The sequence below is a fragment of the Oryctolagus cuniculus genome, chromosome 8 (assembly GCF_964237555.1).
Source record: "Oryctolagus cuniculus chromosome 8, mOryCun1.1, whole genome shotgun sequence".
Classification (NCBI taxonomy): Eukaryota; Metazoa; Chordata; class Mammalia; order Lagomorpha; family Leporidae; genus Oryctolagus; species Oryctolagus cuniculus.
Genome location: NC_091439.1, coordinates 24,523,171 through 24,539,627, shown reverse-complemented (window position 1 = coordinate 24,539,627; position 16,457 = coordinate 24,523,171). Strand labels below are relative to the sequence as shown.

General features: G+C 43.9%; 1 long non-coding RNA gene across 2 annotated transcripts in view; it reads right to left on the bottom strand.

Annotated features, from left to right (window-relative positions):
- LOC127483150 (uncharacterized) overlaps window positions 1-16,457 on the bottom strand; it is a 56,233-nt gene that overhangs the window by 32,159 nt on the left and 7,617 nt on the right. Inside the window, exon 4 of one of the 2 annotated variants that reach the window (XR_007909100.2) lies at window positions 3,290-3,510. The exons of the other annotated variant lie outside the window; for it this stretch is intronic. This is a non-coding gene — a long non-coding RNA (uncharacterized lncRNA). Of the gene's footprint in view, window positions 1-3,289; window positions 3,511-16,457 lie in introns of those variants that run through there. 2 annotated transcript variants of the gene reach the window in all.

The window sequence follows — 16,457 nt, the reverse complement described above, 5'->3', positions numbered from 1 at the left end:
CCACAAGCAACAGTAGCTAGATAGATCTTGATAATTACTGTTACGGCCTCTGGGACCTCCCACCCAACATAAGCATCTGGTGGTCCCCAAGACTTTTAACATATCCATCATTTCACCATGCTCTACCATCTGCCAGGTATCTGAAGTATTGTACTTTGGTAAGTATTATCTAGCATTTTCTCTAGGCTTCTAGGAGTCACCCTGCTTTCTGGAACTTGCTAGGATGTTAATCCAGAATCCTGAGCAAATGCCCCTAAGGCAATTCACTCTTGTTTATGCTGTTACATTTGGCCCTATTGGTCAGGTACCCTCAATAGCTAATTTCAAGGGTGTTCTGGGTTCTGCTGGAACTTACTAGTTAATTCTTGTACCTTATATGTCTTCAGTGTATAATCTCTTTCTTCTTGTGTCAGGATGGCCCAGACTCACCTGCTGATATGGAACCCCAGTTTTAAGCCTGGCAATCAGAGAAGAGGTAAGCAGCTCCCGAGGGATCATTTGTTGTTGGGAATGAGGCACCGTGAGGAAAGTTCTAGCTCTTACTGGCGGAGCTAGTTTTCTATTGCTGCATAATAAATTGCCACAATAGTGGGGGCCTACAACAATACTCACTTATTATATCACAGTTTCTGGGGGTAAGGAGCCTGGGCACGGTTTAGCTGGGGCTCCTCACTAGGCTCTCAGAGGCATTGACATCAGCCAGGAGCTAGGGCTCAGGGTGCTCTTCCAAGCTCATGCAGTTGTTGGCGTAATTCAGTTCCCTGGGGTTCTATGACTTAGGTTTCCACATTCTTGCTTGTTCACTGCCAGAGGCTACTCTCAGATCCAAGAGGGCCCCACAGCCCTTTACCCTCTGTGCCTCTCACAACCCAGGAGATCCCTTCTTCATGGACATCTGGGGAAACTCTGACCCCAGGGAGGAGCCGAGTCCCTCCTCAAAGGAACTTCACCTGCCGTCTGGCCCACTAGGACTGTGTCTCTTTTGATTCACTCATTTGGGAGCCCAATGACATCTGCAACATCCCTTCACCTTGTCTATTTTCTATTGGTTATTAAGAAGTCACAAGTTATGTCTGCAGTCAAGAGAGAAGAGGTTGGCAAGGGTACGACCCACTGAAGGTAACCTCTGGATGCACCTGCGTACCAGAGAAGGGCGGGTCCCTGGTGGCAGGGGAGCTGGAGGAGCAGCAGCGGGGGATGTCAGTTATGCTCCCTGCAGTAGGCAGGGCTGAGCAGCACATTTTCATGGCCACTACGTGGCCTTATCATCATCTAAAGTTCACAGATTTGATAATGAATTATATGTTTATTATCTAGCTTCCCTACTGGAATATAAGTTCTATACACATCAAGACTAAATCTTTCACCATCATCTTCACTGCTCAACATAGTGTGTTTTGTATATATGGAAGATGCTCAAAATATTTGTTAAATGGGGGCTGGCGCTGTGGTGTAGTGGGTTAACACCCCGGCCTGAAGCACTGGCATCCCATATGGGTGCCGGTTCTAGGCCCAGCTGCTCCTCTTCCGATCCAGTTCTCTGCTATGGCCTGGGAAAGCAGAAGATGGCCAAGTCCTTGGACCCCTGCACCCTTCTGGGAGATCCGGAAGAAGCTCCTGGCTTCAGATCGGCACAGCTCTGGCCATTGAGGCCATCTGGAGAGTGAACCAGCAGATGGAAGGCCTCTCTCTCTCTCTCTCTCTCTCTCTGCCTCTCTCTGTGTAACTCTGACTTTCAAATAAATAAATACATCTTTAAAAATATATATTTTTTTAATTTTTATTTTTTGACAGGCAGAGTGGACAGTGAGTGAGAGAGAGAGACAGAGAGAAAGGTCTTCCTTTGCCGTTGGTTCACCCTCCAATGGCCGCTGCGGCCGGCGTGCTGCGGCCGGCGCACCGCGCTGATCCGATGGCAGGAGCCAGGTGCTTATCCTAGTCTCCCATGGGGTGCAGGGCCCAAGTACTTGGGCCATCCTCCACTGCACTCCCTGGCCACAGCAGAGAGCTGGCCTGGAAGAGGGGCAACCGGGACAGAATCCGGCACCCCGACCGGGACTAGAACCCGGTGTGCTGGTGCCGCAAGGCAGAGGATTAGCCTAGTGAGCCGCAACGCCGCCAGCCTAAAAAATATATTTGTTAAATGAACAAGTGGCTACAGTAGCAGTGACCATTTTAAACTCCAACACTGTCCCCTGACCAGATCGAACGGATCCAAGGGTGACATCCTGACCCAGGCTAGGCCGAAGCGTCTCTTCCCTGATAATTTTGAGTTGACAGGGACAGACAATTGGTCTCGCCATGCTGTAGGTGCTGAACTGTAACTGGGAACAGTGCAGAACGTTCTCTGCCTCGTGGATGGAAGACCAGCAGACGTGAGTCTGCAGCATGGGGCAATGTGCCGGATGTGGGAAGAACCCCACCAGCACTCCAGGCTTCTCCTGGGACTTATCAGAGAATGTGAATGGCCATTTGCAGGCTATTCAGCAACATGGTGATTCATACTTTAACTTACTGAGCATCACTACAGTAAAATAAAGGATTCTCCATTGAAAGCTAGAGGGTCTGGACACTGATGAATACAACCAATCAATGGAGGGTTGTTCCAGAGGATACGAGACAAGAGCAGCACAATGCAGCAGGACCAAGAGCGTTCCACAGAATGGAAGGACCAATGGCATCATTGTAGATGGAACAGGTGCATCTACAGTGAGACGCAAAGGCTAGGAGGAACAGATGAAAAGGGCAGAGAGATACTCTTTCTTCCATTTGACCATTCATTTATTCAGCAAATATCCATGAACACCTAATTTTGTGCAAGGTAGTCTTTAGGTACTGCAGATAGTGCTGAATAAGACAGGTGGAGTCTTTGCCTTCACAGTTAGCTTTCTTGTGGACCTGCGTGTACTGTGCATAACTTGTCAGTGTGCCTGCTCCATGATGAGAGGAGGACTGACTGCACTGACACAGGTTTTTCTCCAACCCCAATGCCATCATAAGGGAAGCATGAGCCTGGATGAGAGATTGGACAAGGGAGGCACTGATGCATATTACAGTCTCAGTTCTGGGAAGACGAGAGGAGAATGGGGAAGGGACCATGTTAGGTCAGGTCCACTCTAGCAGAGCTGGCTAGCTGACCACCACAGTTCATACTCTTCTGATAGCAGAGAAACAGTGGCCCAGGGAGAACTGCAGTGCCTTTGCACACTTACAGTCCCGAAGCATGTCTATTAGAATGGCTGCCACAGGAATATGAAGGCAAGTCATGTATGTTACTTCCAGGCCAGAATTTTTTTTTTAAAGATTTATTTATTTGAAAGACAGAGTTACAGAGAAAGAGGGAGAGAGGGGTGGGGAGAGACATTCCATCTGTCTGGTTCACTCCGTAGATGGTCACAATGGCTGTGGCTGGGTCAGAGGGAAGCCAGGAGCCTGGAACTCCATTCCAGTCTTCTACATTGGTGGCAGGGCCCAAGTACTTGGGCTATCTTCTGCTTCTTTAGCAGGGAGCTGGATAGGAAGTGGAACAGCTGAGACTTGAACTGGTAACAAACAAGATGCCAGCATTGCTGGCAGCGACTTAACACACTGCCACAACACTGGCTCCCTGGATTTTTTTTTTAAATCATAGATTCATCTTTCATATTTTAACATGCTACATATGATCATCTCTCAGTGTCTACCAGCATAGGGTCTGGGGCCCCCTGAAGGTACCAAACCTGTGGATACCCAGTCCCTTATATCAAATGGTGTTGTATTTGCATATAATATACAAAAATCCTCTCATATACGTTAAATCATCCACAGATTACCTATAATATATAACTGTTGTACTGTTTAGGGAATAATGATAAGCAAATAAGTCTGTACATGTTCAGTACAGAGCAATTTTATTTTGCTGCATATTTTCAACCTACAGTTTGTTGAATCCACAGATGTAGAACCCACAGATTTAGAAGGCTGATTGTATTCTGTTTAACAACACCTAGCTATATGAGAATAGGTTTATGCCACTGTTATTCACATGATGATGCAAGGAAATTTCAAATAATGTTCCATACTATTTTTGTGAAATCTTACTGTAAAATGTAGCATATATGCATACTTTAAAATACTATTAACTTTTTCATGAAGAATATCTATATATGTATACATACATACATATATACTCATCTTTCAGCAAGGATGTAAGGGATTCTATCAGGGGAGAGTAATAAGAGCAATTAAATAATAATCGCTATTAAAGGTAAGCTCATGAACAAAAGTTACAAATCATACAAGGCAGCCATCTACTGTAAAAAAAAAAAAAAAGGCAGGGGCCAGCACTGTGGCGCAGCGGGTAAAGCTGCCACCTGCAGTGCCGGCATCCCATATGGGGGCCGTTCAAGTCTTGGCTGCTCCTCTTCCGATCCAGCTCTCTGCCATGGCCTGGAAAAGCAGTGGAAGATGGCCCATGTCCTTGGGCCTCTGCACTCGTGTAGGAGACCTGGAAGAGGCTCCTGGATTCTGGCTTCAGATCAGCTCAGCTCTGGCCATTGCGGCCATTTGGGGAGTGAACCAGAGGATGGAAGACCTCTCTCTCTCTCTCTCTCTCTCTCTCTCTGCCTCTCCTCTCTCTGTGTAACTCTGACTTTCAAATAAATAAATAAATCTTTGAAAAATCAAGAAAACATCAAACAGGAGCCTAAGGTAATGCAACAATCTGAAAGAAACAATAAATTAGCTACATTTAAAATTATGAAAGAGATAAATATGGAATATAAACCATAAGGAAAGAAGAACTCTGGAGAGAAATACAAAGACTAACTGAGGTAGAAGGAAATGGAGACAGGATGAGAAGGTGGGTTAATTAATTCAAAGAGTATTATGTAAGGTGCAGATAGAGTAGTGAGCAAGACATAAGGAGATAGGAAGAACCAAAAAACAAAGAGAAAAGTGAGAGGATGAGGAAGATGGGCACAAAAACTTAGCACTGCTTCCTAGCAGCCAAGGTAAAGGGAGAAACTAATTCAAAAGAAAATCTGTGGGGCCAGCGCTGTGGTGTAGTAGGCTAAGCCTCCACCTGTGGCGACGGCATCCCAGATGGACGTCAGTTTGAGTCCTGGCTGCTGCACTTCTGACCCAGCTCCCTGCTAATTTGCCTGGGAAAGCAGTAGAAGATGGCCCAAGTGCTTGGGCCCCAGCAACCACATGGGAGACCCAGAAGAAGCTCCTGGCTCCTGGCTTCCCATTGGCCCAGTTCCTGCCGTTGTGGCCATTTGGGGGAGTGAACCAGCAGGTGGAAGACCTTTCTATCTCTCTCTCTGTCTGTAACTGTACCTCTCAAATAAATAAATAAAATATTTTTTAAAAAAGAAAATCTGTATGTATCAATCAATCTAGCTAGCTAACTAGCTATTCACCAAGGGTAATGAACTTCTTGTGGCCTTGGGGTCTAAAAGGTATTTCTTTTGTATTTTTGAAAGGTGAATTTAGTAACATTGTGAACTTTATCTTCAACTGTAGATTTACCAAAGAAGCAGAGAATTCATATTTAGCTTTTGCTTAATCAGTCCTTGATGAAAGCTGAGGGTATAAATTTAATCACAAAGGAAATTCTCCTGAATGTAAGGATGATAATGGTTTGATTTTTGGAGGACAAAGCTTACTAGAGAGAGAGAAAAAGAAAGCCTAAATATAACAACATTATGTAATTAGGGTATATTATGAAATAGCCATACACTTTTGTAACAATAGACAAAAATCACATTCTAATTCTAGGTTTTTCAACCTTAGTACTATTGACATTTTGTACTGGAAAGCTGTTTGTTGTAGGGGGCTGTCCTGGGCACATGCTCACAGCAGTGTCTCTCCTTAGAAGATTCAGTGGTATTCTCCAGTTCCACTCACCACTCCCCTCCAGCCAGTTGTAATAACCCAAAATATCTTTATTAATTGTCAAAATTTTCCACCCTCCCCCACCCTGGATGAAAGCAAATACAGTTGGGAAACACTGTTTTAATCATATAAGCAAATACAACTTCTTTTAATCTGAAATTGCAATCTTTTTCATATGCTACACACAAATATTCAGGTACTTCCAAAAAAGTTCATGGAAAATAGAATTAAAAGATGTTTCTTTTGGTGCAAATATTAAAATCCATGCATAGTTTTTTCATAATATATATTTTCTATGAGCTTCTTGAGACCCCCTCCTGTATATACAAGCACACACACTCAAGGTTTTCAAAAAGTTCAAGGAAAGTGTGTATTATGAAAAAACTGCAAAGATTTCAAAAACAATGCACCAAAACAAACTTTTATTAAAGGTTATTTTTCTAGCTTTTAAATTATTATTTAAGAGACAAGGATATAGGAAGGGAGAGTGAGAGAGAGCTCCAAGACACCCTGGTTCACACCCCAAATGCCTGCAATGGCCAGGGTTGGGCCAAGCCAAAGCTTGGAGCTGAGACTTCACTCCAGGTCTCCCATGTAGTGTCAGGGACCAGCTACTTGAGCCATCACTTGCTGCCTCCCAGGATCTGCATCAATAGAAAACTAGAATTGGAAACCAGAGCTGGAACTCAAACCCTGGTACTCTGATGTAGGAGACGGGCATCTTCACCACGAGGCCAACTTCCTACCCCTAAATTTACCTTTTTATTCCATTTCCCATAAAGTTTTTTGAATTCTCTCATATATGCACAAGTATTATAATGTAATCTGTGTTTTACTTTCAGTCTAATAAAGAATGTTATGGATAATCAGAGCAGACTCCTGGCATTTAAGGGTATGCAAGACCTTTGTAAATTCCCAACGGGCAAATATCACGTTAGCATGTAACGTCTCTCATGATTTGTGTTTGAGAATGAAGAGAGAACAATGAAGCTGTCCTAAGATTCAGATCAAGAACAGCTGTCCAGGCTCATTCAGTAGCTAAAGTACCTGGGAATTCACTCTCCAGCCTTGCAGCTCTCTTCAATCGAACTTATCTTTGCTAAATTGCAGATCAGTATGGTCAGGGCTCTCCTGGGTTTTTCTGCAGCAATTCAAGCAGTGAACCCAAATACTGTCCTGGACCTCAGACATCTGTGCTGCAGACACTTTATAGTCCTTGGGAATATTATGGAGGTCCATGAGCTCTTGCAATGTGAAAGCCCAATAAGGCCTTCATTTGCACAAAATCGACACCCTCAGACCTCGGTGCTTTACAGGTGGCTTGTTTTGTAGATAAAAATATTTGAAAACATAGAAAATGGGAGAAAAGAGTGATGAGAAAAATACAGGCACAAATTTAGAAGCTGGCATGCACCTCGGAATCACAATTTTAACTTGGTATTTCACATCATCTCCAAGGTCCCTAAGACCTGCCCAGTTATGACATGGCCCTGGGACTGAAGAACCAGCCTGACAATTTTATCTTCTGCACAGAGGAGCCCAGTGCAAATCATTTCTGCTCTGGAGCTGGTCAAAGTGCACTCAGGAGTCTACTTAGACTTAGGAGCCCAGGGACAGTCCCAGGCAGTGACCCAGATGAGCTCGCTCTCAGCATATGCAGAGCACACTATCACGGAGGAGAGTGCTCCTGGAGGAAGATCTTTGTCCTCATCAGGATGCTGCTTCTGACAACAGTCATTGAACTCCTGCCAAGTCTAGGTTCACCGTGCAGCCAACGCTACTGGGGAAGGCTGCAGGGTTTTAAGAAATAAATGGAAACAGCATGTGAAGGAACTTTGAACACTTTGAAAGGCCAGGGATTTTTTTTGGGGGGGGTGGGGTGGCAAGTCCATCTCATCACCAAGCATGCCTGTGCACTGCCTTCCTTCCTTCTTAGATGGAAGATTCTGAACGTAGATTCCATATAGCCAATGTGGCAAATTGTGATGTCGCTTTTTCTCAAAAAAAAAAAAAAAAGTATATTTAAATCTTGGAGCTTAAATCAGAAGGTATTTGTGTTTGCACTCAAACTGGGATGTTAAAATGGAATGATGCAGTATTGGGAAAAACTGTTCACAAAGTCTTCACACCTTTCGCCTCTTCCTGTTCACATTTCTCTTTGCCCAAAACTTTGTGATTCAGAGGTGAGGAAAAAGCAGGGGATTTGGTGCCTCATATAGGAGCCCCTGGCACCTATCTCTCTGTACCTCAGTTCTGTTACCTGTCAAACTGGAAAGTTGGGGTATGCCTAACTCCTATGATTGTGCTGAGGTTTAAAAATGCAATGATAGGCTTGTTCAACAGAAAATTTAAAGTCTTTTGCAAATATAATGTATTTTCTGGCAATTTATTGTTCATTGTCAGCTTTTTTGCTACTAGCATAAAGTAGGGAGAAGAAGTTCAGAAGGGCCAGGCCCTGTGCCTCTGTGGGTAAAGTTGTTGTGTGATGCCAGCATCGCACTTCAGATCCAGCTCCCTGCTAACATGGCTGGGAAAGCAGCAGAAGGTGGCCCGAGTACTTGAGCCCCCCATACCCATGTGGGAGACCTGGGTGGAGTTCCAGGCTCCTGGCTTCCATCTGGCCCTGCCCTATTTGCAGCCATCAGGGGAATGAACCAGTGGATGGAAGATCTCTCTCTCTCTCTCTGTAACTCTGCCTTTTAAACAAATAAACACTATTTTTAAAAAAGGGGTTCAGAGATAATGATGAATGAAAAGAAATTTGGGGATTGCTTCTTAGATGTTCAAAATTCATAGTATTTTATCTCTTTTACCATGAATTGAAGTTTAGTTGGAAATTGAAGTTTTGTTACAATGGCATGAAATGGAAATGTTAAGACATCAACAGGGATGAATTTCAACACGTTTAGTGTAGAAAAGAAATTCTTAAAAGGGTATATGTGTGTAGAATATAATTCCATTTATGTAAAATTCAGAGAAATACATAAACCAAAAGTTAATGATATATACTTATCTGTAAAATTATAAATAAAAATGAGGGAGATAAACTATGTTGAGAAAGGTATGAAGTATGCATTAAAAGTTACAGTGGCTGGGGCCATCACTGTGGCATAGAGGGTAAGGCCGCCACCTGCAGTGCTGGCATCCCATATGGGTGCCAGTTCAAGTCCCAGCTGCTCCACTTCTGATCCAGCTCTCTGCTATGGTCTGGGAAAGCAGTAGATGATGGTCTAAGTGCTTGGGCCCCTGCACCTGCATGGGAGACCCAGAGGAAGTTCCTGGCTCCTGCCATCGGATGGGCACAGCTCTAGCTGTTGCAGCCAATTGGGGAGTGATCCAGCAGATAGAAGAACTCTCTCTCTCTCTCTCTCTGTGCCTCTCCTTCTTCTATGTAATGTTGACTTTCAAATAAAATAAATAATTCTTTTTAAAAAATAAAAATAAATAAGTTATAGTGGTATATTTCTTAAGCTGAGTGGTGGGTACAAGTATGATCATCTTATTTTCATTTGAATTACAATTTAGATACATTTGTTTAATGAGAATATAGTTATTCAAACTATGTGAGTATATGTTATATACATATACGACACACATGTATACATGAGTAATACAATTTCAAAAAATTTTTCATCAAAATAAAGTGCCTTTTAATTTTATTTTTCTTATTGCTTAATTTTTATTTAAATTTTATTTGAAAGGCAGAGAGAGAGAGAGAGAGAGCAGGTGAGAGTTTTCATCCACTGGTTCATTCCCCAAACACCAACAATACAGCAGTAGCCAGGGCTGGGTTAGGCCAAGGTCAGGAGCCAGAAATTCAATCTGAATCCTCCATGCGGGTAGCAGGGACCCAAGTACTTGAGCTATCACTTGCTGCCTCCCAGGCACATTAGCAGGAAGCTGGAATTGGCAGTGGAGTCAGGATTTGAAACCAGGCACCTTGATATAGAATATGGGTGTCCTGAGTGGCATCTTAACTACTGTGCCATGTGCTCACACCTTTCCACAAACTTTCTGATGTACCTTTGTACACACACATTCTTCAGTATATCAGGGCACTTCAAAAAGTTCATGGAAAATAAGCCAGCTCTGCGGCTCACTAGGCTAATCCTCCGCCTGTGGCACCGGCACACTGGGTTCTAGTTCCGGTTGGGGCACCAGTCCTGTCCCGGTTGCCCCTCTTCCAGTCCAGCTCTCTGCTGTGGCCCGGGAAGGCAGTGGAGGATGGCCCAAGTGCCTGGGTTCTGCACCCACATGGGAGACTAGGAAGAAGCACCTGGCTCCTGACTTCGGCTCGGCGCAGTGTGCCGGCCGTAGTGGCCATTTGGGGAGTGAACCAACGGAAGGAAGACCTTTCTCTCTGTCCCTCTTTCTCACTGTCTAACTCTGCCTGTCCAGAAAAAAAGAAGAAAAAAGTTCATGGAAAATAAAAGATAACTTTATTTTGGTCTAAAATATTTAAAATCATATACACTTTTTTGCATAATATGTATTTTCCCTCAACTTAATGAAGACCTTGCTTATGCATATATTCTCTCTATATATTATATATACTCATGCATATATATGCACACATATGTATGTAAATATGTATGTGTACACTCTATATATGTATATATACCCCACACACACCCTCATACATACACAAACTCCTCAGTACATAGGATATTTCTCATCATAATTTTTTTTTAAGATTCCACATGTCCCTAGAATCATGGTACAATAGAACCCTATTGACAAGAATACGTTTTCTGGGTTTTCTTGGTTTGCTGCTCCCTTGACCATCTGGACACCCCATGTGACAGCAGCTTCCCCTTCCCAGTCTATGCCCTACCCACAGCGCACTTTTCTGTTTCTCACGTTTGCCCCATGTCTCTGCCTGTCTGAGGGACACTGCTCCTGCTGTTTCCTTTGCATAAAGGTGCCTCTACTCCTCCAGTCTCAGTTTCAGCAGCATTGCTTTTATGGGGTCTTCTTGACTTTTATGGGGTTCTTCCAACTAGGCTAGTTTCCCACTGACAAGTTTCCAGAGAATCCTGTATGTTTCCTTCTTACTTCTTACTCATCCCATTTGCAAATACTCAAATCTGTCTTCCCGTGAGACTATAAGCCACCGGAGACAGTGGTCGTTTCTATTTGGCTTACTTCTAATCACTAGTGCCCAGCCCAGGCATCTAGTGGACATGCAACAGCGCATGCTGAATGAGTCACATGACATTAGTAAGTAAATTTTATCAGTGACATTGGGGATATTGGTTCATCCGTGTTTCCTAAGAGCGTGGTGACCAATTAGCATGAGCGCTAAAGAACAGAGAGTGTTGGTGCTGAGATTTCCCACTATTATATTTAATCTGGCCCAGCAATTACTTCCTCCTGATTGTAATAAATTGGGATTAGGATGGCGATGTCACTTTAAATGCCTCTATAAGGTCTTCCTTTGACTGCTGTGTAAGAAAAAATAGCAGTTTCCTTGCAGAGAGGAGCACAGGATGATGCATTATTTGAGTTATCACTGTTCAATCAAAAAGTGCATGAAGGAGCCACATAACTCACCGAGACAGCAATCACCACGGAGTTATGCAGGTCCCTTATGTAGGTGATGAAACAGCCAAATTCCCTGACAGTGGTGAATTATTCCTCGTGTCACTAATAGCGATGCCAAAAGAAGTGTCAAGGCCACAGACATGGAGAGTGGGGGTTCTTCTAAGTGCACGAGGGAAAATTTGATGTGTTTTATTGCTTTCTTTTAATCTGGATCATTGAGATTTTAAAATAAAATTGCAGGGATGCTAAGCCCAGCCGGTGGCTAGAGTGATTCATTTCCAGGTGGCAATGGTGTCAGTAGTGTGGCCTCTCCCCAGGCCACTCCTGGGCTGGGGACCATGGGCCTCCCCATTCTGCCACCATTCATGAGGCTCAGCTGTCATGGCAAGTCCTAACAAAGGGTGCAGGCCATGTGGCTTTTTGTTTTTCATTTACAGTCAAATAATCCAGCAAATACATATCCCCCTCTCTCTCACAGTCACAGTATTGACCTGACATAATGAATCTCTGATTTTTAAAAGCCACGCAGTCTGACAGATAGGCTAACCTCGGAATTTGAAATCTAGATTAGGAAGTGTTTGGAATGACCTTGAAAACTGTAGGTAAAACACTAAATTATACTAATATACATGTTTATTTAAGCTTTTTAATGTTTTTAAAAGCCCCTCATAATATTACAGATAAGTAAAATCTTGGGCCTGATTTCAATTTCAGTCAAATTCCACCTAATAATGTTGCAGCCGTAAACCGTCTCCTTAACAGCCCATAATGTTAAACCGAAAACAGAATTCTGAAAGCACACTCTCATGCTGTCTACCCGTGAAATAAGCGTTACAGACTTTCAACAGATGTCTTTAATAGACATTGTTATTAAAAAGAATATTACATAAAATAAATTTAGACTGTTAGTCTAGCACAATTACTAAAGGACTACTTCTGCGTGTTCAGATAATCACATCTACACTTAATTGGGAGGAAAAGAACTCCTGCACATTATAATCTCCAAGTAGTAGCCATCCACTCATTTACCCATCCACCTCATTATCCCAGATTAGGATTTGTTGGCGCCTTCTACATATCATAAGCTCCAATTTTCAGGAAATTAAAAGCTGGTCAGGAAAAAGAACTCCACCTAACAAGTATCAGCCCAAGAGCAAAGCCCTTATAAAAATCTTGCGGGAAAAAATCTACTCTTTAGTTAAATGTGCTAAAAAAAAAAAGAAGAAGAAGAAGTTTAATGGTTTCAGGCACCTTAATATTTTACAACTTGAAAATAAGTTAGACTTGAAGGAGAAAAAAAAGGAAGTTCCACGTCCATAATATGGATTAATGCCTCCGGTGTGTTTTAAAGATGACACAAAGCTACTAGGAACAACCAGACTATTTGTGGGGAAATTTGCTGTACTGTGCGTGAATATTTTAAAAAATCCACTACCTCTTAGGCCAACATTGGATTCTGGTTTCTGCCTTCTGGCTTGCAAAATGAAAAACATTATCCACTACAATTAATTGGGTAATAACTGGAATTTACATGGCCTCTTTCATTCTAGGATATCAAACAAGGCAAGAAGGAAAGGCCCACTTTCCCAACCAGTGGTCCGTCCTTTTAGTGGGAAGCTGTGATGTAGGTCAATCAGAGCATAATGACCACCGAGATGGCCTTGAGCCTGACCTCCCCTGGTGGCAGAGGAAGTCCACCCAGGAGGGCCTTAAGAGAGGTCAGAGGGCCGGCGCCGCGGCTCACTAGGCTAATCCTCCACCTAGCGGCGCCGGCACACCGGGTTCTAGTCCCGGTCGGGGCACCGGATTCTGTCCCGGTTGCCCCTCTTCCAGGCCAGCCCTCTGCTGTGGCCAGGGAGTGCAGTGGAGGATGGCCCAGGTGCTTGGGCCCTGCACCCCATGGGAGACCAGGAAAAGCACCTGGCTCCTGGCTCCTGCCATCGGATCAGCGCGGTGCGCCGGCCGCAGCGCGCTGGCCGCGGCGGCCATTGGAGGGTGAACCAACGGCAAAGGAAGACCTTTCTCTCTGTCTCTCTCTCTCACTGTCCACTCTGCCTGTCAAAAAAAAAAAAAAAAAAAAAAAAAAGAGGTCAGAAAGCAAAGCGAAGAGGCCGGCGCCACGGCTCAATAGGCTAATCCTCTCCTCCGCCTGTAGCGCCGGCACCCTGGGTACTAGTCCCAGTCGGGGCACCGGATTCTGTCCCGGTTGACCCTCTTCCAGTCCAGCCCTCTGCTGTGGCCAGGGAGTGCAGAGGAGGATGGCCCAGGTCCTTGGGCCCTGCACCCCATGGGAGACCAGGAGAAGCACCTGGCTCCTGGCTTCAGATCAGCACGGTGCGCCAGCCGCAGTGGCCATTGTGGGGTGAACTAACGGAAAAAGGAAGACCTTTCTCTCTGTCTCTCTCTCTCTCTGTCCACTCTGCTTGTCAAAAAAAATAAATAAATAAATAAATAAAAAAAAAAAGAAAGCGAAGCTAAAGTGATGTCTTTCCCAGGTGACGATGTATATACAGAGTGTTGGGCTGAAGCCTTGTGTTTATTCAAATGCTCTATGTTCAGGCAGGTCTGGGAGACTGGGATAGGTCAGCACTTGTAACTGGTTCAGTGGTAGTAGTGCCTGGGCTTGCATGATGAGCAGGGTGAGGACAGGTTCAAGATGAGGCTAACCTCCATTGCATCCTTGCTCAGCAACTTATTGGCTACGTGACCTTGGAAGCTTACATGAACCTCTATTGTCTCATCTCTAAAATGGAGCTAAAATAAATCACAGGTAGTTTTAGTGGTTGCATAAGGAAGAGAGTTTGGCAAGTAGTAGCAACCATTAAATGCTAGCTGTTATTTATTTTAAATATTTATTTTCATCTACTTGAAAGGCAGAGCAAAAGAGGGAGGGAGGGAGGGAGAGAGAGAGAGAGAGAGAGAGAGAGAGAGAGAGGAGAGAAATATCTTCCTTTTGCTAGTTTACTCCTAAAATGCTCACAACAGCCAGGGCTGAGCCAGGCCAAACCCAGGAGCCTGGAACTCCATCTGGATCCCCCACATGAGTTGCCGAGGCCCAAGTACTTGGACCATCACCTGCTGTCTCTGAGGATGCATTAGCAGGAAGCTGGCTGGGAGACAGAGTAGGCAGAACTTGAACCAGAACTCTGATGTGGGATGCTGGTGTCACAGCACAGGCAGCACAGGCAGCACAGACTTAGTCTGCTGTGCTACAAGGTCTGCCTCACCATTATGATGATAGTGATGATGATGATGATGATGATGATGACGACGATGATGATCCTAGTCTTGCCTCTCAATTATTTGTAAGTTACATTTCAAGTGGACTGACTGAAAGGATAGGTCTTACTACTTTATATATGTAGGACAGAGCCGGCTACAGTCCTTTACATTGTATGAAAGCTGACCATGAAGTTACAGAAGCAGCAATGAATGAGTAGAGGTTGACATGGATTTAGAAAGCCTGGTTCCTGAGTCCAGCTCCACCATTTACAACTTAAACAAACAACATGGGTCTCTCAGCCTGAGGGGTGTGCGTGTGTGTGTGTGTGTGCACGTGTATGAAAAGTTGGGTGATAAATCTCACCTGCCTCCTAACATTTCTGTGACGATTGAATGGGATGATAGATGTGAGCACGTTTTGAAAACTATAAAGCACTTAGTTTAAATAAATTGGAGTATTCTTATAATTTTTATCATGCTTAAAGCCATTTATGATGACTTATTTCTATATCCATATTTTCCCTACAGAGTTTATTCTTATTTGGAACAATTGTTATTTATTAGTCATTTATGAATAGACAGAGAATTAGTTTTGCTGACAGCCTTTTGCTAACAATAAACCAAAATGAATTTGTGGTTTAATAGTACTTTAATACTTCTGCTTTTCTCTTTTTTTTGAAAGTTGATCCCTCACAATTTGTTGAAACAAAGAGGATGGTATTGCTTAATCATTGTTCTGCTAAAGTTCAACAACTTGTACTTGATGTTCTCACATTTCTTATAGAATATACATTTTCCACTTGGATTTATGACACACACATACACATACACATACAAATCTTGCTTTGATGTCAAAATGGTCATACTAGTATAGTTAGAAACACTATAGAAATGAAATTTATCTGAAACTTCAGGTCTTCATGAGCTGATCTCAAGGGATAGTTATTGAGAAATTTGACCAAGTGAAGAACTTTACCTTAGGAAAAGGACAAAAAAAAAACTCAAATAAATAAACATATCATTTCTTTCCCCCCCGGCAAGGTTCTTTATGCTTAGCCATCAGAAAAATCAACTGAACTTTGACCACCGTGGCCCAGTCATCAGCAAGACACTGACTACCTACAGCCTAGATAGAAATGGCACAGCTTGGCCTCCAGGTAGCACGGATGCCTGAAAGGATCATCCACATTAATGAAACACTTTCCTTGGGATGCCATCTGTTTATTTCAGGTCGCCCCTAGAACAGCTCCCCTGATCTCAAGTCTGATCTGCCCAAAGCACAGGGAACTTTGATGACAGGAGAAATGCATCCAGATAGTCACATGTTATTCAATGCCATGCAAACTTCCATTTCTTTGGCACATTTATTATCTTCTAGTCTTTAGGGAAGCAACCAATGCAGGTGAACTGCGTTACCTGCGAGTTACAGTTATCACGTCTCAGTCTAGCCCTACTCCAGTACGCTCGGCTTAGGATGCAGGACCTGGCACTCTGCAAGCCTCCTTTCCCCTTTTCCAGCAGCTCCCCAGAGAGGCTCTGAAAACACCGGGAGTCTGCAAGGCAGGAGGAGGAGAAGGGACTAACTCCTTGCCATTTGCTCCCTGCCTCCCCTGCTGTGAGAGCCCCCAGCCACACTTCTTGCCTGAGAAGCAGCAGTTCTTTCCACAGCAGGGAGTGAATCCAGTGTTTCACTTGCCCAAGCCCTGCAGAAGCAGCCTTCTATGCCCCTTGAGTTGCAGGCACCCTCGGAGAGCAGTGCCCTTGCCTGGAAGCCCGAGTTTTAGTCCCATGGGGCATCTCCCCTAAGCTTCTAG